The 22,925-nt window shown below is 46.8% G+C and overlaps 1 protein-coding gene across 1 annotated transcript in view; it reads right to left on the reverse strand.

The window, feature by feature from the left end:
• GPC1 (glypican 1) overlaps positions 1-22,925 on the reverse strand; it is a 207,598-nt gene that overhangs the window by 101,754 nt on the left and 82,919 nt on the right. The window lies entirely within an intron of this gene.

Genomic DNA, 22,925 nt, shown 5'->3' on the forward strand with positions numbered 1-22,925 from the left:
CTGGTAACCTGGATCTGCATCAGGTCTTTCTGTCAAATTTACCACCTAATTTGAGTTCTTCTGCTTTAATACAGTGGTTGGTATCAATACAGGCACAAATTTTCTCACTGTTGACTGTGAGGGATGAAAAAGCAAGGAAAAAAAATTCGCATTTGGAGCAAGGAGAAGGGAAAGTCTCCCGTTCAAAGTCTGTCCTAGAATCCATCTCTGCCTAGAATCCCAGAAGACATGAAAGTCTGATTAAATGACAGCTGTACTCATTAGACTTAATATGTACATTAGCACAGCCATTTGAAACTGCTTTGTAAGGAAAAAAAGAAACAACTCCAAAGTGCTCCCTGTCCTACCAAATATAGCCTGAGAAGGCAATTCCTTAAACAGAGAGGTGAGGCTAGTGGGAAGTTTTCAAGAGACAGAGATGTGATGAATGTCAGTGGAATTTGGGTGGCTAATTCCCCTCCACATGTATTGAAATTTTCAGTGAAAAATTTATCTCCTGGAAAGAGACAAGACCACCCCAAAAAAGGTTGTTCTGACAATCACTGACTGAAAATCACCCTTTGCTATAAGAAAGAACAGGAAAGGTAAGAGGACTCAGCAGTCAAATTGAAAAATTCTCCAGTGTGGAGCTTGTCCTGCCCTCTGCAATTTCTTTACTGTGGAGAAACAAGTGCTCGCATAGGCAAGGTCAGCAACATTTAAAAAATAATTGCTCAAGTTCTTATGAGTCCTTACAAAAACACATCCACTTGCAAACACACCCTATGTTTCTTCTTACCCAAGCAATAAGAATTCATTTGAATGAAATCAAACATTTATTTAAAAAAAGATAAATAAAATACCCCTCTTGTTCCATGAGATAAACCAATTACCAAGCAGTTACCATGTTTAAGATAATTTGATTGGGATTGCCAATGATTTTGCTGGCACTTTTACAGGACTGCTGTCTGAATGTCACAGCAGAGCCCAACATCTTTAAAATTTTGTTTTATCTTGTGTATCTAAACAGCTTCAAATCCTGAACCTGCAGAGCCTCCAGAGTTACCCATAAAGTCCTTAGCTATTTCCAGTGTAAAGCTCTTAGCAAATGGATGGTAAAGGGTCTCTGAAACTCGGTATGTGTCCTACCCTTGTTAAAGCTATCTCATTAGCAGCCTTAAACCAACTGGAGTGTTCTGTAGTTGAAATATTTTAGGCAGAAGCCATTCAGGATGAGTTTGTATTTTGCTGGCCCTTGAGCAACCTCTGCAGGGTGTGGGGTGAGCCTGCCCTTGGCAAACAGGTTACCATGGGCATCTGCGCTGCCAGTCCTCCTGTCTATGTGACAGAAATTGCTGCTCACCAGCCTCTGTAGGAGAGAAACTCCCATCTCCAGCCTTGTGTTGTGCTCCCAGCTGAGAGGAGTGTCAGGGTGGTGTGTCCTGGGGCTGCCTGTCTCCCTTCATGCCCACTCTCTGTCCCCACGAGTGCCCAAATCAGCAGGAAAAGCAGCAACTTGCTTCAATGTAAAACCTCAAGAGTCAAATATAAATATCACGTGGCTCCACTATCCAGTTTCGCAGGCAACCCCCGATGAGGGGAGAGAATGATGCATGTGACTCCATCTTATCAGAAGGCTAATTAATTACTTTATAATTCTATATTATTCTATACTATATTATGCTATGTTACATTACATCTAAACTGAATCTGCCAAGCACTCAAGTGCACAGAACTGCCCAGAATCTTGTGACCATGAGCTGACAGTCCCGACACACACACACACACCTGGCCCTGACAGGCTAAGGAACCAAAACACCATCACTGTGGGTAAACAATCTCCATATTGCATTCTACTTTGGCACAAACACAGGCACAGCAAATGAGGTAAGAATATTCTTGGGAAGAATTGTGCCTTGCTTTTCTCTGTGAAGAGAAATGTGGGGCTACATGCTACACCAAATGCAAGCCCAGTTCCAGGGCTTGCCTGAGCCTCTCCTTCCCTCACTGGATTGTTCTGAGTCCTTCCCTGGGCTCCCTTCTGTAGAGCTGTATTTATCTGTACAGTGTCGGGGCTGCTGACATGTGACAGACAGGCAGGAAAAGGGAGCTGGAATTTTTTGACAAGGCATGGCTTTGATTCCTGTCACGGCAAATTATAAAAACTTTTTTCTTGTCCGGCCTTTTCCATCCCATTTCTGCTGCAACAGGATTTCTGGCGAGGACGGAAGTTTTGTGCACAGCAGTTTTACTGTGGGATGCATCCGTCGTCCATGAGGGCCTCGATGCCCTCAGGACAAAGCGAGGCCTTTACAGGGCCTGGCCTCTCTGAGAAGCCAATCAACAAAAAAATGGATCCCAGGGGATCCCAGCCATTTTCAGAAGTGCCTTTACCTCCTCAGTTGATGGTGAATTCACCAGTTCACCAGCTGATGGAGAATTTTGGTGGTGAGGTCCTGGCCATGCTCAGAGGCCTCGCACTCCACAACACGAGCACTGCCGCCATTTCCTCTGGGCGCCATTATCTGCCAGGGCTGGCAGGCTCAGGCAAAGCCTCCAACAGCCCCTTACAAACGCCCTGCTTTGGGAAACTGAGTCAAATCAGTGGGAACCCTAGGGATCTCTGATCTCCCAGCCTGCTGCCAGCAGGATTCAGGCAGGAAGTGTGCCTGAAACTGGGAGAGCAAACATGGACGTCCCTGCAAGGAGACACCATGCGTTCACCAAAGCTGCCCTTGAGGCAGGCTCCCTGCACAGGCTGTAGAAACCAAGGGGAAGGTGCAGGGATTGCCCCCAGGAGGAGAGGAGGGGAGGAAGAGCCCCGTGCCTGAGCTCCCTGACGAGAAGCAGCCGGGAGAGCAGTGCTAATTAAACTGGGACGCGTCCAGACAGTGCTCTGTGCGCTCCCAGCCCGGGCAAAGCACAGCGTGCCTGAGCAGGATGGCCCCAACCCCGCCATGTGACACCACAGCCTCCACACAACCCAGGGGGACTGGGGAAACACAGGCAGAAAGCAGGGGGAAAATCACACCCATAATTTTACACAACTTTGTGAATTGAATACAGAATTGTTTCCATTCTTGAGCTCCGAGCAGTTTCAATCCCTTTTGAAGTAGCATTTATCTTAGCTTTCTGCAGGTGTTTGTAAGGTACTCAGCAGGTGTTGCGTGGTGCTCAGCACCACCACACTCTATCTCAGTGGGAAGCAAATTTTTTATCATTTATCTCTGTAACTCAAACTCAGCACACACAGAACAGTCTTACAGCACTGTGAACATGCTTTGCTTTCTTTGCTTTTTAACGTGACCCACCCTGGAAACATTCACTATTATTATTTAACCTTTTTCTATTGATTCCAAAATAAATGTGCTCCAGAGCATATTTTGGTTCTCCTTATATTTCAAAGTCCCTTTGTTTGCCAACCTGCCTTTGTCCTATTGCCGAAGCTTGCACTATAAATATCTTTGGGTTCACTTGGCAGGAGATATCTCCAGATAACTACAGAGAGCCAGAGGTGTTTTACAAGGAGTAAATGTCCACAATACAGGGTGTGTCCTCTGCCTGCTGCTGTGCCACACAAGTTCTCTCTGTGTGCAGCTGACCTGTTGCTCACCACTTGTTGGACAGCATGTGCTCCCACCCTGCAAGAGCTTTGCAGAAAGCAGACAGGCATGGCAAAAACAAACTGGCAGCAAAGTGGGGGGGCTGCTCAAATCTCCTGGAGGATGATGGATATGCTCCCGGCAACCAAGGCCAGCTCTGGGTCATGCCCAGAGAACCCTGGATTTACACAACACATCTGTAAGTAAGAGAAGATGCACCTTGAGATGCTCTGAAAACAATCAGCTTGCCCAAGCCTTCCAGAGTCACAGTGTGAGGTTCAATGTGGGTCTCTCTGGAGGAGCCAGCTGTCCTGCAAAAGGTGCTGAAGCTGGGGTGGGATGTAACCCACCCACTGTACAGTCCCATGGGAATGGAAACAGGGTAGAGCAGGCAGGAGAACAGCATCAAGCAAGGGTCTCATTTATGATTAACTGTCCTGGAATGGAAAGGAATAGGCAGGAGGCTGATGACAAGAGAATATCCCACTGCATAGCTACAGGCTTGGATTGTCCTTGAAACACCCTCTCAAGCTGGCTGGGTTAGCAGATCATTTTGGCTATCAAATTCATTACTTCAGAGTGCTGAATATTAAATCACTTGACCACTTCCCACTCAGGGATGGAGTTAGGCCCAGGGTCCCTGCAGGGGAATAGCCCTGCCCATAGCCACCACTACCAGGAGCTGAGACAGGGCTCAGCTCCCTGCTTCTCCTGCTGTGTGCTCCAGCCTCTCTGCCCTGCCCTGCCCTGCCACAGGCTGTGTGCTGTAACACCCAGGAGCTCAGCTAGCTGTGCCCAGGAAAGCTCTCCAGCTGTTCACTGCTCCTGCCTTTCACCCCATCAGGAGGCTCTGGAAACAAGACAGAAGGGCAGTCCCAGGGGTGTAAAATGCAATACTGAGAGAAGAGTCCTTGGCTCCTTTAACCATGTAAATGGTGCTATTTCTATCCCTCTCACAGGATGTTGGAGATTGAATTAATTACAATGTTTGCAGAAGGTTTGGGGTTATGTGGCTGTGTCAGAGTATCTAAATGCAAATTATTACAGAATCATTCCTCCCAGAGGTTAATTTATTTCAGGCTGTGATAAATCCATCATAATTCTTCCCTCATATTTGTAACCCTCCTCCCACTCGCTCTCCAAACTGTTCCAACAGCTCATTTCATGCTCCTAGCCTCAGTCTAGCCCCCCATGCCAGGAACAACTCCAGCCCAAGCTCCCTCTTGGGGGGTTTCTGGGTGGACATGTCTCAGGCAATCAGGCCTGCTGGGAGTGCAAGGCATGCCAGGCATGGCAGGGATGCCAGGACACAGCCCCTGGCCAGGTGCAGCCTGAGAGCACCTGGCAGCTGAGGAGCTCCAGTCCTCTCCTGCTGTCCCTGGGAGGCACTACTGTTCTGCTGGGCTCTCCCTCTTCACACCTAAACCCCATCCAGGCTAATGAGCATCACAGCCAGGAACTGAGGACAAAACACTAGTTTAGAATATGGGTACTCTTTTTTTTTTTTTTTTAAACCATGTCAGAGTGTCTACAGCTGATGCAAAATGAGCCTGGCCGTGGTACAGATGTTAAAAATACCTTGCAAAGAGGTAGTGCAATGAAAGTAAATTCCTTCCCTTATGCCTCCCAGTTTTTCCTGCTTCAGGTGCTCCTGTCCCCATTCATCTTCAAATACATATCTTTACAGAGAACACAGCGTGGCACGTGCTAATAAGGAGCTGACAGCACAGCCAGCGCCAGTACCATGATGCTACCTGGAATCCCAGTCTTGCCTCAGATAACTCCTAGGGGGAAACAGAGGTACCCAAAAAACATTTGGACTAGGAGATAGTCCTGGCTGACCAGCCTAGGAAGAGCTCTTCATGCCCTTCTCACTGAGAACCCTCTGCTGGCAAGCTCTGCCAAACACCTACACCCCGTAACACCTGTAAGGTGCCTGGCTGTACAGCTCCTCCCGTTATAGCTGCTACCATCAAACTGAACCAGAGACCAGACTGCTCTATTAAGCAGTGACAATCAGATCTTTACCCATATTGCAAAGGCAGATGTTAGCTGTGCAGCCTGCTTCTTTGATTTGCAGTCAGCTGTTGGCAAAATACGGTATCTTCTATTTTCTGATTATGTATTAAGAGTATCATCATTTTGGCTTCGGTTTGCACATAATGTCAGGGGAGTCACAGCAGGCCAGAATATCAAGTATCATACAGCAAACACTGATCAAAATGCACTGAACCATGTTCTCCCTGGTCCCAGTGATACTGCAGGCTGAGGACAGCAAGGTGGGGCAGGCCTGTGGGCTGGCCCAGAAAGAGGGGGCTGTTGAGTTTGTGGGGTCCCCAGGACGAGGTGAGAGACAAGGAATCTGACTCCAAGTTCTCAGAAGGCTGATTTGATATGTTATGATATTATAGAATGCTATACTAAAACTATACTAAAGAAAGAGAAGGATACAGACAGAAGGCTTAACAAGAATGAATAATAAAAACTCATGACTGACTCCTCAGAGTCTTGACACAGCTGGCTGTGATTGGTCATTAATTAAAAACAATTCACATGAAACCAATCAAACATTCACCTGTTGGTAAACAATGTCCAAGCCACATTCCAAAGCAGCAAACACAGGAGAAGCAATCGCATAATTATTGTTTTCACTCTTCTCTGAGGCTTCTCAGCTTCCCAGGAGAAGAAATCCTGGCAAAGGGATTTTTCAGAAAATATGACAGCGACAGGGGGAAGCATATGGTCATGATGAAGAGTTGTGCTCAAATGAAGTTCTTATTTTCCTGCACTTCCTAGGAAGATGCACTCTCAGGATGAGAAGCAGAGGTGGCAGGGTGCAGCTGGAAACCAGCCCTGCCAGGGACTCAGGGACATCTCGGATGAGCTGGCCTGGGAGCTAATGCAGCAAGGTGGAGAGGACAGCACCCCACAGGAACCACTCATGGACCTCAGCTCCTGCTACATGGCAAGACCCAGGCTAATCTCAGCTGGCCCAAGGCCACCACAGAGCAGTGTCACAGCTGACACATGAGCAGGACTGCAGAGGAGGCAGGGGCTCTCCCTCTCACCACTGCATCCACACTGGTGACCCCACACACATCCCTGCTGCCTCCTGGCCTCAGGAAGGAGAGAGGGGTTTGTCTCTGGCACAATCAATCCTGTCTCTGCTGCTGCTGGGTGACTAGCTGGTTATCTCAGGGGACTGAAAACAAGGGCATGAAGTCTTTTCAAGCTGCACACCACAGGTCTGGATTTGTCCCATGTCAGCAGCTTTTGTACTGCCTTGCCATCTGAAGGCTGATCAAATAGCTTGTGCTATCTGAGATGAACTAATGTTTTCGTTCCAGATAAAGAAAACAAGCACCATGTTCCACATCAGTGATAAAAACAGCAAACTGGAAAAAAACAGCTAGAGAATATGCTTATTCTGATAAAGCAATGCACATGTTTAAGATGGGACAATAGCAAAACATTAAAGGCTTGTTCCCACAGCTCATCATTCAGACCAGGATTATACAAACAGGAGTGAACAACCAAGAGCAGATAATCCATAAGATTTGTTCTTTCCACTCTTATCTTTCTACTCCTACTAGGATTTAATAAACTATCAAAATACTGTTAACCAAATAAGACAACTTAATCTGGCTACTGCATGGAGTTGGCTCCCTACCAGGTTAGTGCTGTTCTGTAATTGCATTACAGTGAGAACCTGACACAGTGAATAAATACAGGTACTTGTGAGAAATGTCACAACTGGCACCTCGAGCAGAAAGCCACTGATGGGTGGGAGGACTTTGGGACTGCCCCATTAGCACTGACACAGGCTGCTCAAGCAGGGAGCCTGGCAGGAGCATGTGGAGGAGGCTGAACAGCACTTCCCTCTGTATTTGCTCTGTTCATGTGTCAAAATACTTCAGGCTCCGAGACTGTCAGCTCAGTGTCAAGCTCACACACACTGGAAGTGTGGTATCAATTTGTTTAATCCGAGACCCTGATGTCAGAGGAATTTATAAGACAGGCAAACATGGGCAAAAAAAGTTAATTAACAGAGGAGAAAGAGCCACCTCCGTGTCCTGGAAAAATACTAAGTACAGATTAGATAAGAGTGTCTTCAGAAACGACAGTCTGCAAATCCTAATGTCATCTGTGTATGTTACAGTGGCAAACTGCCCAGAGGAAGGGAACAGAGAAAATGTCACAAGTGCTGACAACAGACTTGATTCTTAGTGAAAAGCTCTGCATGAAAGCACTTCACCCACGCACTGCTCCTTTGGGTTTTGGGAGTGTCTTTCTGAATGAAACAGAATACCCCTTCCCATCACTCTGCTGCCCCAGTTTCTCTCAGGACCTGCCTTTAGCTACATGGGCCTGACTCTGCCTCTGAGCTGTGCACACACAGCAAGAATCAGCACAGGGTGAAACGATCCAAGCCTGTATTTAAGGACAGAGTAGGAAATGCTTTATAATTTGTAGTAGAAAATATCTTGTTCAGAGAGGAATGAAAGAACAAGGGCCAAATCCACACGTACCACAAGCACTGAAAGACCTCCAGCTAGCAGAACTGACTGAACACACTGAATCCAACACTCCCCAGATGGACATTGGACACAGTGGGGATGCTTCTGAGCAGGACTGCTACAGGAGATGATCCACTATGAAAGGCTCCCACTGGGAGTCAGTACATGCTCTACAATTAACACTCTCCAAGCAAATCAATCCTGAAAGAAGCCTTCAGTCCAAACTAGACCAGTTGCAAGAATCATGGAGAAACACACAGGGAGTGCACTGTTACACTCTTCCCTCTCCCCTTCCCCGAAAACCAGAAAACTTTTAAAATGAATCTTAGACAAGGGAAGAATTATCTTGTCTTTCCACATAACACTTGTGGGGACCTATTGAAGTTGTGTGTTGCAATCCATCACTATCAACCTCTTTCAGAGTTGTCCTAAGCACATCAGCTTCTCACCAGATGTTTGGTTCTGTTTTTTCTTCTTGGAACAAAGAGTCTTTTTATCCTCAGTTTGCTGCAATCTAAAATAAGATCAAACTGGAAACCTATCACTCTTATCAGATGCAGCTTCACTGCAGGCTTCATAACAACATAAATATGTTATTACACAAGAGGCAAAGCAATTCATTAAGCAGAATCTTTTTACTAGCTTCTTCTCAGAAAAATATCTATTAGAGACACTGTAAGCTCGTCCTCATGCCTGGCAACTCACTGCCAGTAGGATCTGACTGCAAAAGGAATCTGGGTAGTAAACTAAGGATTAAAGATGTAGTTCATACTAAGAAGTTTTAGAGATGAGCGCCTTTGGATTATTCTCTATTAGAAAACCCCAAACTTTGGGGCAATAATTCATATAATCCATGTCAGGAACTTGAGGAAGGGACAAAACCAAAAGGCTTTTCCAGTTCCCCTGCTAAAGCTCTGCAAGGAAAATAGTGGTACTGCACTTGAGGCTGGTTTGAGATAGAGACTAAAAAGCTTCAGCAAGCTTGTAAAACCACTGCTCAAGAATGGGGAGTGCTCATGGCTGGTCCCAATCATTTCAGTGCAAAGAACAAACCTGTATCAACCTCTCATGGAGAAGCCAACAACTAGAGAGCATTTCCTTTCAACCCCAGCAAAACTCAAGCAGTTGATGCTGGTGTGAAAACCATGAAATCATCTTTCTGGGTTTCAGCTGCATGCTCAGCCCTGGGCTCCTGGAAGGCACCCCCTGTTCCTTATCCCTCTGCCACCCTTGCAGCACACTGGGATGAACAGGGTGTACCACGCCAGAGGAGAAGGCTGGGAAGGCTGCACAGGGCACAGGCCACTGCTGCCCACCCTGATGAGCCCACTCCTGGCTGCCAGCTCACCCAGGTGAGCTGCTCTGTGCACACAAGGAAGGTCTTACTCTCTAGCAATAAAGATCTCCCAAGGGAAAATCAGGAAGCTAAAAAAACCCTCAATCCCTCTGTCTGCTGGTAAGAATGAAAATTACTCCTGAATTTGCAAAACCCCTTATTTTTAAGTAGTTATTAAACAAAGTTTTTCAACATGAATCTGATTCTGAGAGTTTACAAAGCCAAAATGTCCATGCCTCAAAATTTAAGAGATTAAATGAAGCTCATTAATCTGAAATTCATAGACGTGTGTACACTTACCAAAGCTAAAAATAAAAATATGCATGTCTGAATTGTCTAAACCCCACAAATTCAAGATAATACTTTTTTAGATTTCTGTAAAAAATTGAGACTTCACCTACGAAGAGTTGTTGACTTATGCCATAAATTAGAAGTGCTTATACTTCCTCTAAAACTCCTTGCTGTATGTGTTGGCAGGGATGTGGGAAGGTGCAGGATTGGAGGGGCAAGTTCTGGTTGCTGTGGGCTTTTTCACTTTGCAACTTGAAGCTTTTTTCAGCCCCAGAAATGCTTGGCTCCCCTTCAGCTATTGCTTTGCTTTAATTGTCTCATGAATGTTTTGGCCAGCAGTAAAAGTGCCGAACTGTGGGGCCCTTCCCTACAATTTGAGGCACCATGGAAGCAAACGGCCAATATGGGGTCATCCTGTGGGAACACGGAATTGCAGACTTCCAGTGTGACAGAATGGGTGCAGCTGATGCAGAACTGGGGTGGACAAGGAGCAGCATCCAGGCTGGAGCCTGCAGAAGCTGCTGTGTGAGAGATCTGCAGCAGAAGGAATTCAATATGCTGCCTTTCCCTTCTGGTTGCACATAAGTGAAACCTGTGCCATTGCTCTTCTTTTTATGCCTCCATCTGATGTTCCAAAAGCAGATTACAGAAAGCTGCCTGTAAACCTGAAGATGCAAAGGACATCCCTAGGGACCTCCTCCTCTGCCCTTAAAATTAATCCAGGGCATAAGGACATCAGTCTGGTCCTGCCAGAACTGCTTCACGGACAGATCTTTGTTTCCACACACATCAAACCATCACCTTTCACCCCTACACAGAGGGCTGGATCCAGAGGACCACGTTTAGACAGGGATGAACATTTAAAACTCCAACACCCTGCTAGATCTCAGTGTGGCTTACAGTGCATGTGCCCAAAATTTTACCATAGAAATGTATTTTAGGTAACTTCTGTTTGAAAACTTAATGGAAGTGTAGCTGTTCTCCCCTGAGCGTCAGGAACAGATGACTAAGAAATGTTGCCAGTATCTGTCTTTCAGTGAGATTAGTGTTGGGTTTGTGTGGTATCCTATTTATAACTTTGACAAACAGCTCAACCAATCATTTCATACTTAATCATAGCTGTCTGCCCAGCTCCCTTCAGAGAAAAGCTTTTCAAAAACTATGTGCCAACACAATATGAACAAAAAGAAGCAAACCACAGTCAAGAAAAAAAACCATCTTGCTCCCCAAACCAGCAACAGCTATACAGAAAGCAGGTCTTGGTAAATCCTAAGGCGTAATTAGGGCATCATTATTCATGGCACTGCACAGCTATAGTTAGTCAGTGTTTCCACTGTAAACCCCTATTTTCATAGAGGTTTGCAGCTCAGCTGCAAGGAATTAGTTTGTGATGAAATTTGGCAGTAGACATTTTGGAGCAAGGATTTTTTTTTCTTTTTGAAACCGTTTAAAGATCTTTTTTTCTGCCCCCACTTTCAATTCCCCTCTCATTTCTGAGGCTGTAGAAGTACTTATGAAAGAAACAAAAATCACTTCTGTGTGCTGTTTGATTTCTGTGCATGTCTCTGTGTGGTTAATGGGACTAAAAATATCAATTTAGCTGGGGATTTCAAACAGAAGTCTTAAAAACTTGTAGTTTGATTCCCACAACAGGTACAACTCAACTTTTCTCTGGATGTACCCATGAACATTCATACCTACACTGTTAACTTAATGCAGTAAGGAACCCTGACATCCTGAGTAAACCTGCACACCCATCTAATGCCAAAGATGGGCTTACATCTCATGGGATAGAGCTGTTGGATTTCTTTACACCTTTTTTGCTTTGAAAGAACATTTTCCAGGGATTATAAGAGATTACTTTTTGCTGGACTCAACCCTAAGCTCTGTGTTCACCTGCCTGTTTCCTCCCTGCCTGACACTTCCATTAGGGCTCACATTTCAGCATGAACAAGAAATATGGTGGGGACCACTCATAGGAATTGTGAGGAAGGGAAAGGGACAGGAGAAACATCCCCCTGGGACATTTTATCCCAGACAAAACTAAACAGAGCATTTCACAGCATTTTCAGCTACTCAAGCTAAACAGACTGCTGTTTGCATTTTTAAGAACATCAGAGGAATGCATCTACTCTTTTCCAACTAGCTTTGGCTGAAGCATCCTAAGTGTTCAGCATGCCTGGGCATGAATGAGATTTGCTTTCACACATATGGACCACACTCCAGAAAGGTACAGCAGCCCCTGGGCACCGTGCCTGGCTGTCACTGCCTGCCACAAACAGCGGCAGAAGGAACTGCCTCAAGTGCAGTCCCAGCTCTGAGTGGGGCAGCAGTTACACAGCTTGAAAAAATATGAGTGTAAAACCATGAGCTGGAAGACTTACAAGCCTCAGTCTGCAGCTGGATCACTGTGAATGGCCTGAGTGTTCATAGCAACATCTTTGGTGCACAGCTTCTAAAGAACAGAGTAGCTCTCTAAAGAACAGACTAGTTTATCCAGGCAATTTGATTTTCTGGTGAAACAGATGGCACCATTTACCATCACCATGCTTCAAACCCCCTTTTCCTGGACTGTGATCTTGGCATATGGGAAACTGGGCCACCTCCGAGCTTCTCACACCTTGCAAGGTTCCTGCCTTCCTCAGAGCTCCCATCCCAGCACTAATGAGCTTCCCCTCGGCCAGCTTGGCAGAGTGACAAGGATAAGAGCGCTTGCAAGGTACCAGGCAGAATTCCTGAGGGCAGCTGCCTCCAAGCTCCCTGAAATCCCAATGCACTCTTCAGAGGACTAGAACAGCAACACCAGCTGTCTCTGCAGACACCCCACTACCTTGACCACTGTGATTTGTGAAAGCCATAAAAGAGAAATTCTCCCTTTAGAGTGAATGTGCTTTATCTTTGCTAAAAATTCCAGCAAGCACAGTATTTATGTTGCAGGAAGGAGGATCTGAACTCCTGCCATGTATTAAAAACAGAACAAAGCAGGCTTTCTACCTATACTGCTTGAATCTGCTTTTCAAGGTGGTACTTAGAAATTAAGACGCAAATGAACTCAGTAAGATTACTCGTGTTCCTTGAATCATTTACAGGAATGTTAGCCAGGGCTGTGCTTCAGAGGGCTGGATCACACTTTCCTCCTGTAACCATTATTAACCTGACATAACATGTTCATAGAGGATGAAATGATAACGATGCTGTAACTGGTCTCCCTAGAATATGGTTATGATTAGGGAATATCTTTGAGAAACTGTCACTCATTAAGCACTCATCTAAATGCAGAAAGACTGCTCAAGGAAAAGTTCTGCAATTTCAGGAATTTATCACTTGAAAAAGATCCATTCTCAACATTTTGGTTATTGGGTCTTCTTTGCTTGAGTGTTGCTAGGAAGTGGCAGATTCACATTAAATGCAAACTGCATGGTTCTTTCCTTCACCACCTTTGCCCTGAATGCAAGCAATAGGCCTTCTACACACACCTTAGAAGGGCGAGTCAGTGAAAAACACAACTTTTAAAATCTGAATTTAGTTCTCCTGATACTGTGTATCCAAGTAATTATGCTCTTCCCACCTGGGAAAATCCATACTGCTTCAAAGTGCATCAGGTCCCAGGTACTTAACTTGGTCTAAACCCAGGACCCCAGTCACAGCAGCAAGTTCTCCTTTTGATCCTTCTGTTCTGTGACTCACTGAGATGCTTTTGCTCTTGAATAATCACATCCTTTGTGCATCATGGCACAACAGTACTGTCACCAAATTTTTCTTCCTTGTCACAAGAGAAAAGGGACCATCCCTGGGAGGTTTATCAAGTCTGGAAATCAACTCCGCTTCCAGATTCAGTTATGCCAGTGGGAAATGTTCTTGGCACTCCTAAAGATGTGGCCTCCAGACATTCAGCAGATTGGCCACTATTTGCCTAAATGATGAATGCAGCTCAAAAGCATTTTCTCCTTTTGCAAGCAATGAGGGAAAATTTAATATCAGTCTGACCAGTATGTGATAGTGACTCCCACCACAGCCAGTACATTTTTCAGCAATGCCTTGCAGAGTGCTTTCCCCTGACTCTGCCTGCCTTTGGGCTTGTTTCTGAGCTACTGATATAAAACCAAGTGCCCTCTGGAAGAGGAGCAGTCTTCCAGAGCAGAAGACTGTTCTGCAGAGCAATCACAATTCTGTGCAACTTGCTTGCCTCCCACCAGCTAACTGTGTGGCCTTTGCTGACCAGTTTGGTAGGAAAGTGGAGGGGATTTGATCCTCTGAGCAACCATGGAAGTCAACTGTGCAATTCTCTTGGTTTTGGTATTTATAAGCAAGTCATGTTCCAGCCTCCAGGCTTACTCAGGGTACTGCTGAGGGACTGCTGCTCTCCTGCCATATGTGCTCCTACAGCTTGAATGCCAGTCACAGGGAGCCTCAGTGCACCTGCACTGGAGAAAATCCAAGTGGAAATCTCACGGGAACAGGTGCTATCACTGGGGATGCTTAGAAACAGGCTGGGCAAACAGCTCTAAATAGACTCCACTGATCCACTCCTGGTTGCTGTATCTGCTGAAACCACGTGGTCTCATGACTTTTTCATTCCTCATTTCCCAGGATGTGATGACCTGCCCATCTCCCTGGCCAGGGTGTCAGACAGTGGTATAGATCACTCCCCCATCTGGGAATCGGGACAACAGACCTGTCAGTGTGTGAGAGTGACAGGAAACTGCACTTACCCAGCATCAGAAATAAGAAAGTGCAACAAGATCTGCACCTTTAATTGCATCCTCACTCCCTGTGACAGCTGAAAGCCCCTTAATTAACACACTTCATACACTGTCTATTTTTGATCTACTTCAAATTCCAACCATCAGCAGAGGATGTTTGTCCCATTCCTGCTGAGAGCCCCCTGGGATTTGTGATGCCCATCATTCAACCTTGCTCAAGCAGGACAGCTGTGGGTACCTCTTCCCTGCATGAAATACCCCCCTTCCCTCCTGTCTGAGTATGACTGGCTCACTCAGCTTCCTCAGCACTCCAGACTGCCCTCCTTTCCTTGGTGTACAGAAATTCACCCTTCAATAAAACAAACTCACTGTCTTCCATGTATCTTTCAGGCCCGAGACTTCCCTGTAACATTGATCAAAGGCACATGACTGATCTCCTGTAACCAACAGATGATGAACATGTAATTCCACATGTCCTCACACATACAGGCCTCACCAGCTGTGCCCACACTGCACTCCTGCAGAAAGATCAGGTGGTGGACTGGCAGCTCAGTTGTCACCTCTTCTTTTTCCTCTCCAGGCTGTTCCCACTGACGCAGACAATCCACTCACTCCTTTGAACCCTTTCACTCCCATCTTTGGTTCCCCACATTTGTGCTCAGTAAAAGTGCAGTGCTGGAGTGGCAGTGCAGCAGCAATGCTCCAAACTCCATGGATCCTGAGAGACAAAATCCCGGCTTTGCTCAAAGTCCTCATATCCCTTGCAGCACACTGCAAACACCTGGCTTCCAGAGGACATGGAGGAAGTGTCCCTGATTCCATCCCAGCATGGCCTTCCACTGGCAACTGGCTCCTTCCCCTCTGCTCACAGAGCTCTGCATCTGCCTTGAGATATTTACTAGGGCACACAAATAACAAAACCTGCACTTTGGTCAGGGGTTGCTTTAAAGCAGCAGAGACACTGAACCACCAATTTCTGAGGCAGCATCTGATGGGGGAGCAAAGGGAATGGATCAGATCTCCTTGCAGAGGAGCTGCTGTTAGAGATCCAGATCCTTTCCAGGGTGATGCAGAGCACTTGCTGTAACTTGAGGCTGTTGGCCCCCTGAGGCTGGAGCTGCTCCCACCGAAGTCAATGGCAGAACTCCTGCTGCCTTCAAAGGCAGAGGGACTGGATCTCCAGTGATTCCAACCATTGTAACCCACCTGTGTGCCTAACAGCAGGGCAGCCCAGCTGGGAAGAGCTTTCACATCCATCTTCTGAGCAGACAAGGGAGGCTTGTCCAAACATGGCCAAGGTTCCATTACTTTAATCACAACCGCTACACAGCCACTGCCTTTGGGTCAGGAGCTAGAATCAAATGCTGCTTTTCAGAAGTGCAGTGTGCTGCAAGTCAGATGCCTTACAGACACTACTGACTTGAATCAACATTTCCTCCAAAGTGGACTTTGAAAGACCTGTGCCAGATGCCCACCTAGTTCCTAGCTGTGGCCTTCAGACTGTAAATAAAGGTACTGTCAAAAGACAAGCTTCCTTCACAAGTTCTGAAAATACTCCAGTTCCATGCTTTAGCCTGCCAGAAGATTCTAGATGAATTATAGGGTTTGTTTTTTCCCAGCTTGACACATGATATTTCAATAAGGGGCCCAAGGATCACAAGGACCAGCCAGAGTATACTTCCTGAGGCAGCTCAAAGTTACTGAGATTTCACATGAAAACAAGAACAGTGGAACAGTACCAGGACAGGAAAATAATCTCAAAGCCTCATCACATTCTAAACATGGACAGCTTTCAGTGTGTCCCTTATTCGTATTATCTACTTCAATTCCTAGCAAATTTCACTTTCATTGCTGATTTGTAATCAGAGAAGCCAAACGGAGCAGCCTGCAATCCAGCAGAACTGTTTCAGGACACTTTTCAGGATAGTTGCCGTTTTGGAATATCCTACTCCTTCCCTCTTCATTAAAAAAACAAAACAAAACAAAACAAAAAAACTCACACGAAACCCCAAGAAACTCACAAAACTATTCCAATTCTGATGGTTCTCTCAGAAAGTCTCTACTATCTGACCAAACGGAGAGAGGGAAAACATTCTCTCTAAACCCCTGATGTAGCAGGCCAGGAAGCTCCTGAGCACAAGGGGTAGGAAGCCCCAAGCCCAAAGAGCAGCTGCCTAGAGAGCTCTGTGAGCCAGCACAGATCCAGCCCTGGCTCCCCTTCCTGACCCTCCCCTCGGGCTGCTCAGGCCTCTCCCTGCTCAGCTGTCTGGGGCTGCCCAAGGGGAGGCTTTGCCTTATAAAGGAATGAATGCACAGTGATCCTACAGAAGGGATTATGCAGAAGGGCACTCTAGAAGATCACAATGCCTTGTGGCTTCACCACCTACCAGTTAAATTCTGGGGACCTGCTGCTGGGAAAGCTCAGTGTTAAAACATGCTCTGCCTTTCAGACTTTCCTCTTCTCAGCAGCCTGTTCTCTTTTCCTCTGACTTCACTCATTCACACTTCTTTGCCATCATGCCCTTCTCCCCCATCTCATAAGTAAGCAGTGTGACAATTGGGAATTTTAACTGCCTGAATGTGATGGTGAGGTTGGATGTTACAGTGGGAAGAAATAAACACCATCAGCTGCAGTGCCATGGATTCAGTGTCTCTGCAAGGCACAATGGGTATCCCTTTGGTGTTTCTTTTTAAAGAAAACAAACTCTTCATAGTAAAGCTCTCAGGATGTCAGAAGAAGAAACACTTAACGAAGCAGCCTTTCTGTAAGTGTGTATTGCACTAAAGCTTACAATAATTTGTGCTTATCTTCACAGAACCACTAAAGCAAAGGCACTGTTTCTCTCAGGATGAGCTGCAGACCTAAAGCTCAGCAGTGTTTTGTGCCCACAGCCCTGGGCAGGCTCAGGGAAGATCCTGAAGGGTCCTGCTGCCTGCTGGTACCTGGTCACCATTGTCTCAGACAAATTATTCCAGTGAAGGACTTTGGCACTCTGTCCATCTTGGACAGGCCCAGTAAAAGGCACAGCAAGATGGTCAAGGGCCAGGATGAGAAAAAAACCCACTGTATGCTGTGAAACAGCTCACCCATAGAAACCCAGCAGTGCCTTGGGCTGGGGGTCAGCACTCATCCACACACACCACACTCCCACACAGACATCACTACAGCCTCCTCTGCAGCCACCTCCCCTCCACAGGAGCAGCTCTGGAGAACCCAGCAGGAGCAAACCCAGCAATTCAGATGCAGATGTCAAACCTGCCTGTGCTGGGGGAGCACCAGGGGGAACGTGGAGCAGGCACAACCCTGAGCACTCCTGCGTAACCAGCAACAAGTCTCTCCACAACCGAAATGAAAATATCACTTCCCTGAGGAATGGGATATTAATTACCAGCCCACGCAGTTCTAGCAATGCCTGCTATGTTTATTTTGATCCTCACTACCACACACATTGCAGCAGCAATACCATCTTCCCTTGGAAGTACTAGACATTACAAACCTCATTTAAGAAAACAGATTTTGCCAGCAGGCCATCAGAAAGATAAGAAAAAACCTGACTACACTCCAGGCCATAATTGTTTCAGGATTTAGCCACTGAAAATACACCTTTTGTAGTCTGCTGGGGTTGGGAGATAGCATCTTCTTTAACCACCTCTGCTCAAGCCCTTCAGATGCTGCTTAACAGCTCTATTCAGCCCGGGAAAGCACAATTCTGCTCTGTCTGTCATTCCCGGTTGCAGTAGCTATTTGTTTCCCCGAGCAGTAAAGAGCTGCTGTCAGCTAGGCTGTATATTTTCTTTATACTAACTGATGAAAGTAAGATTGTGGGAGGCTCTTACGAGAGCTTATAGCCCTTGTCTTTCCCAGCAGCACAGCCACGGTTTTGCTTTTGGTTCAGCTCCCAGCCCATGAACCTCTGTGCCAGTAAATTAAGCAGTATCTGGTGTTTATATCTCCCACTGGTCACTGATATTTTCTCCCCCAGGGCCTGACTCGCCCTCAGCCTTTTCAGCTCATGAGCTTATCCCTTGTATTTTTCAGTCATTGCAAATTTGGTTGAGCATTAGCTGAACTGGCATCAATAGCTGAGGGCTGGATCCAGACAAACCTCTGCTCATGTTCACACCCAGGGACCAGAGCACGACAGAGCCCCAGCTGGGGACCACACTGCAGGGACATCCATGTGGGCTCCTCTTCACTTTGCCCAAAATTTCCTACCTGTGCTGTGGGAGGGATCTGTCCCCCTGTGGAGCAGTGTCTGCTGTCCCCTGCTTCCAGAGCACACTCAAGACTGTGGAGTTGGATCTGTGGAAACTGGTATTGTATTCGCAGGGAGCCCCGTGGCAGGGAGGAATGATGCAGCTGACTCCATTTTCTCAGAGGCTAATTTATTACTATATTATATTATATTATATTATATTATATTATATTATATTATATTATATTATATTATATTATATTATATTATATTATATTATATTATATTATATTATATTATATTATATTATATTATATTATATTATATTATACTATACTAAAGAATACAGAAAAGATACTTACAGAATGCTAAAAAGATAATAATGAAAACTCCTGACTCTTTCCAGAGCCCTGACACAGCTTGGCCCTGATTGGCCAAAGAGTGAAAACAACTCCCAGCAGAATCCAATGGAACAATCACCTGTGGGTAAACAATCTCCAAACACATTCCACATGAGCACAACACAGGAGAAGCAAATGAGATAAGAATTGTTTTCCTTTTCTCTGAGGCTTCTCAGCTTCCCAGGAGAAAAATCCTGGGTGAAGGGATTTTATCAGAGAATGTGAATGCCACAAACTGGGCCTGTTTGTACCATGTACTTACTGCTACTGAGCAGCAGCTGAGTGGCCCTGAAATGTGGCAGCCCTTCAACCTGGCTCTTGAGGTCAGGGCAGGTGGCTCATGAGGGAAGGCCTTAGTCTGGGTATCTTCCTGTCCACTCCAGCCATCATTCCGCAGGGAGCTGAGCTATTAAAATAATCTGATTCGTATTTTCATGAATATTTTGGTTTTTTGAGTGCTTAACTCCAGGCATCTTTAGGAGCCTAGCTCTCAAATAGCACTGAGATTTGCTTTCCAAAATTCAGAGTCTCTCCTGTTGTGAAGTGAACAAGTTAAGGCAATGGAAGTAACTATGAAAATCTGGCAGCAAATGGAGAGCATGTGCTACTCAGGAGCAGCCATCTTTCTGCACCCTTTTCCCCACATTTCCAATGTTTCAAATCCAGATGGGTTTTTTTTTAAATTCTCTTTCTGTTGAGCATGATGAGGAAGCCACGGAGGAAGAAAACGCTGACTACCAAGCCACCCCAGGTGCCAGCTGCAGGCCCTGCAGCAGAACAAGGCTGGGGATTGTGGCACTCCTGGGTCCCTGGTGTGGTGCAGGGCCAGGGGAAGGGCAGAGGGCTGCAGGTGGAGGCTGAGAGCAGCACACAGCTGGGCTGGAATGCACAGGGGGGTCCCTGGGGAGGGGGCTCAGCAAGGCCATCACAGAGCTCTGACACTCTGCTCCACACGTCCTGGCTGGCTGACAGGAGCCACGGGCAGCAGGACAAAGCAGCACCACAGCTGAGCTTTACCTGAGGCACCTGCTCCAGCTCTCCCCAGTGAGCTGCAGCCAGAGCTGTGACTCCCTAGAGTCACACTGGAGCAACTGACTCCTCTGGGCCTCTCCAAAACCCTGGCAGGTCCAAGCTCCCTGCAGGAGCCTGCTTTCCCTGCAGGAGCTTGCTCTCCCTGCAAGCTTTCCCTGTAGGGAAGTTCCCTGGCTCCCTCACGTCAGAGGGCAGCAGCTACACTGACAGAGGAGAACTTGGGGGTCCCTCTGATGAGGTAAAAATGAACCTCACTGAGCATGAAGGGGGCTACAGCACTTCACACTGTGCCTGCAAGCCAGGACACACCAGGGCAGTCGGTGGCAGAGAGGGGACAAAGATGGTGCTCAGAGCTGCACAGCTCTGCCTTGCAAGGGTGCTGCAGCTCCTGGGGTGTGCAAAGGCTTTGGGTTTATATTTATTCAAAACGGCAGATGTTCCTCTGAGATGGGAGCAGAATCACCACATGGAGCCTTTTTGAAAACACCAGGGAGCTAAATGGTATCTTTAAGGACAGCAGTAGGTTTATAAGGATGCTGCTGTGCCCAGATCACGTGGCGGTGAGCTGAGCAGCCAGACTTGCTTAGGGGGAGAGAATGCCAAGCTGTGGGATCAAAGGAAGCCATCACCCACCCCACAGGGACAAAGCCAGCCAGCCAGCCAGAGTGTGCTTCCCTGCCCACCCTCCTCCAGCTCCCCATTCCACCCTGGGTGGATGCTGCAAGCCCCCGGTGGCTTTTCTGCGTCATTTGGACAAGGCTGAAACTTTCCTCAAGCACCTGCCAGGTCCCTGCAGTCCATCTGCCATGCTCTTATCTGCTGACTGAGTGCAGGAGCTGTGCCTGCCAGGGGTGGCAGAGCCCCTCCCAGGAGCAGGGCTGGGTTTGATCTCCCCCTGACAGGGAGTTGCTGACACTGCTGTCTCTGGCTGCCATGCCAGGAGGAGAGGCAGAGGAGTGGGTGGAAAACAGCAGGAACAGCACTGCTGGCTGCCCAGGCACCCAGCGGGAATCTCCTGCGAACAGGAGCAGGACAGCCCCTGCCTTGGGGCAAACCCACAGAGCCCCTGCCAAGTGTCCTCTGGTGCAGCCTTGGCTGCTGCTCCCCCAGCAGAGAGAGCTCTGCTCCCTGGTGTTTCAGTTCCATACCCCTGCCATTCCCCCTATTCCTTGGGGCATGAAAAGCCCTCAGATGGAGTCCAGTTACCTTGGGTATTAATTTTATGCTGCTGTTAATGTTTTAATAGACAATTACAAGCTAGAGTAGGTATTACAAGACATTGCAAAGATAGTGCACATGCAGTACAATGGCACACAGCTAGGAACAAGCTTGGTTTAAGTAGTCATAAACTCAGCATTCTTGACATCACAGCAGCTGTCTCCTGAACCCAGGCTGTTTTAAAGATATCTACCATTGGCAGTAGAAGATATTAATAGTTTTTTCTAAGTTTCCTTTGGAGAAAAGGTGCAACAGGATGCAGAAGGGATAGTTGCCATTTGCTGTTTAGGTTTCTCTTGCAGAACAGCTCTGAGAGCAGATATCCACTGGACGGGCTCTTGTGTGTGACAGGCACATTGCATATCTGAATATTTGTATCAGTTCTTTGCTTTGTCTGTATATAAAGTAAAGAATTTACTTTACATGGAAAGAGCATTTAAATCAGTAATTGGACTTTTAATACAGTTGCACCTTTAACAACCCAAGAAGAGAGAAGTGCCTGAAAAGCGCTGTCTGAACCACCTAAGGCACTTCAGACTGTAGCATATGCTGCCTTTTCCTACCACCTGTCTGCAGAAGCCACAACACCCAAAATGGAATCTTGAGACTCATTTCATTTTTGTGGTCTAGCTCTTCCCCCAAGACTCCTTGGTATGTGCCAACAATATCTGGAATTTCTTTTCCACCTCCCATCCAAGGTCTGGACAGGGCTAGAACAATTTGCATGCAAAATTAGATGCAACCCTGTGCTTTCAGCCCAGGACAGACCTGAAGATTGAACACATCCTTGTCTCCAGAGACACTGTCTCTTTCCACTGGGTTAGAGATGAGAATAAATCCTGCTCAGATGATCTGCCTGGCAGTTTCCAACCAGCAGCACATGCAGCCATGCCTGAGAACACCAACCAGGAAAGCACCTTTTTGATTCACCACAATGGCAGCTAAAGAAGTTCAAGAACCAATACTTCATCCTCCTCCTCCTCCTCCTCCCTGCCTTCAGCCTGTCATTGTCTTCTGGGCTGGCCATGGTAAGAATGATTTCACAGCCCCTATCAGCTGAAAAGGCACATTGTGCAGCTAAGCCTGGGTGTCTTCATGTTTCATCCAGACCAACCCAGAGGCAGGGAGTGAGACAGCCTGCCTGCTCAATTCCCAGTCCCAAATGCTCCCTGGCTACTGTGAAAGCTGCCATTTGCATTCCCCGATTTCCAAGTGCTGAACAGAGTTGATCCATGCTGAGTACACCTCTGCCTTGTGTTTCCTCTGTCCCACTGATTTGTGCTCCATGTGTGCACCAACTGGAAAGCAATTAGGGGCACAGCCCCTTGAGAGTGACTGCAGGTACTGCTGCCTGCCTGCACTGAACCAGGGGAGGAGATGTGCATGTGTATGATATGCATGGCTGTGTGCATGCATGCAGCTGACACACACGTTCTTCCCCTAACTAGTACCTTGCAAATTCAGTTTGGGGGAGCTTCTGCTCCCTGGTACTGCCAAAAACTATTAATTATTAAATATAGACTCAGCAGGCCTGGTGCAGTTACACTGTTCCCTGTGTGGAACCAGGTGAACCTTCAGCTGAAGATGCAAGAAAGAGCACAGAAAACAGCTCATGCTCAGACTACACAGGGTCACACACACCCTGTGTTA

Source organism: Camarhynchus parvulus, chromosome 9 (assembly GCF_901933205.1).
Source record: "Camarhynchus parvulus chromosome 9, STF_HiC, whole genome shotgun sequence".
NCBI lineage: Eukaryota > Metazoa > Chordata > Aves > Passeriformes > Thraupidae > Camarhynchus > Camarhynchus parvulus.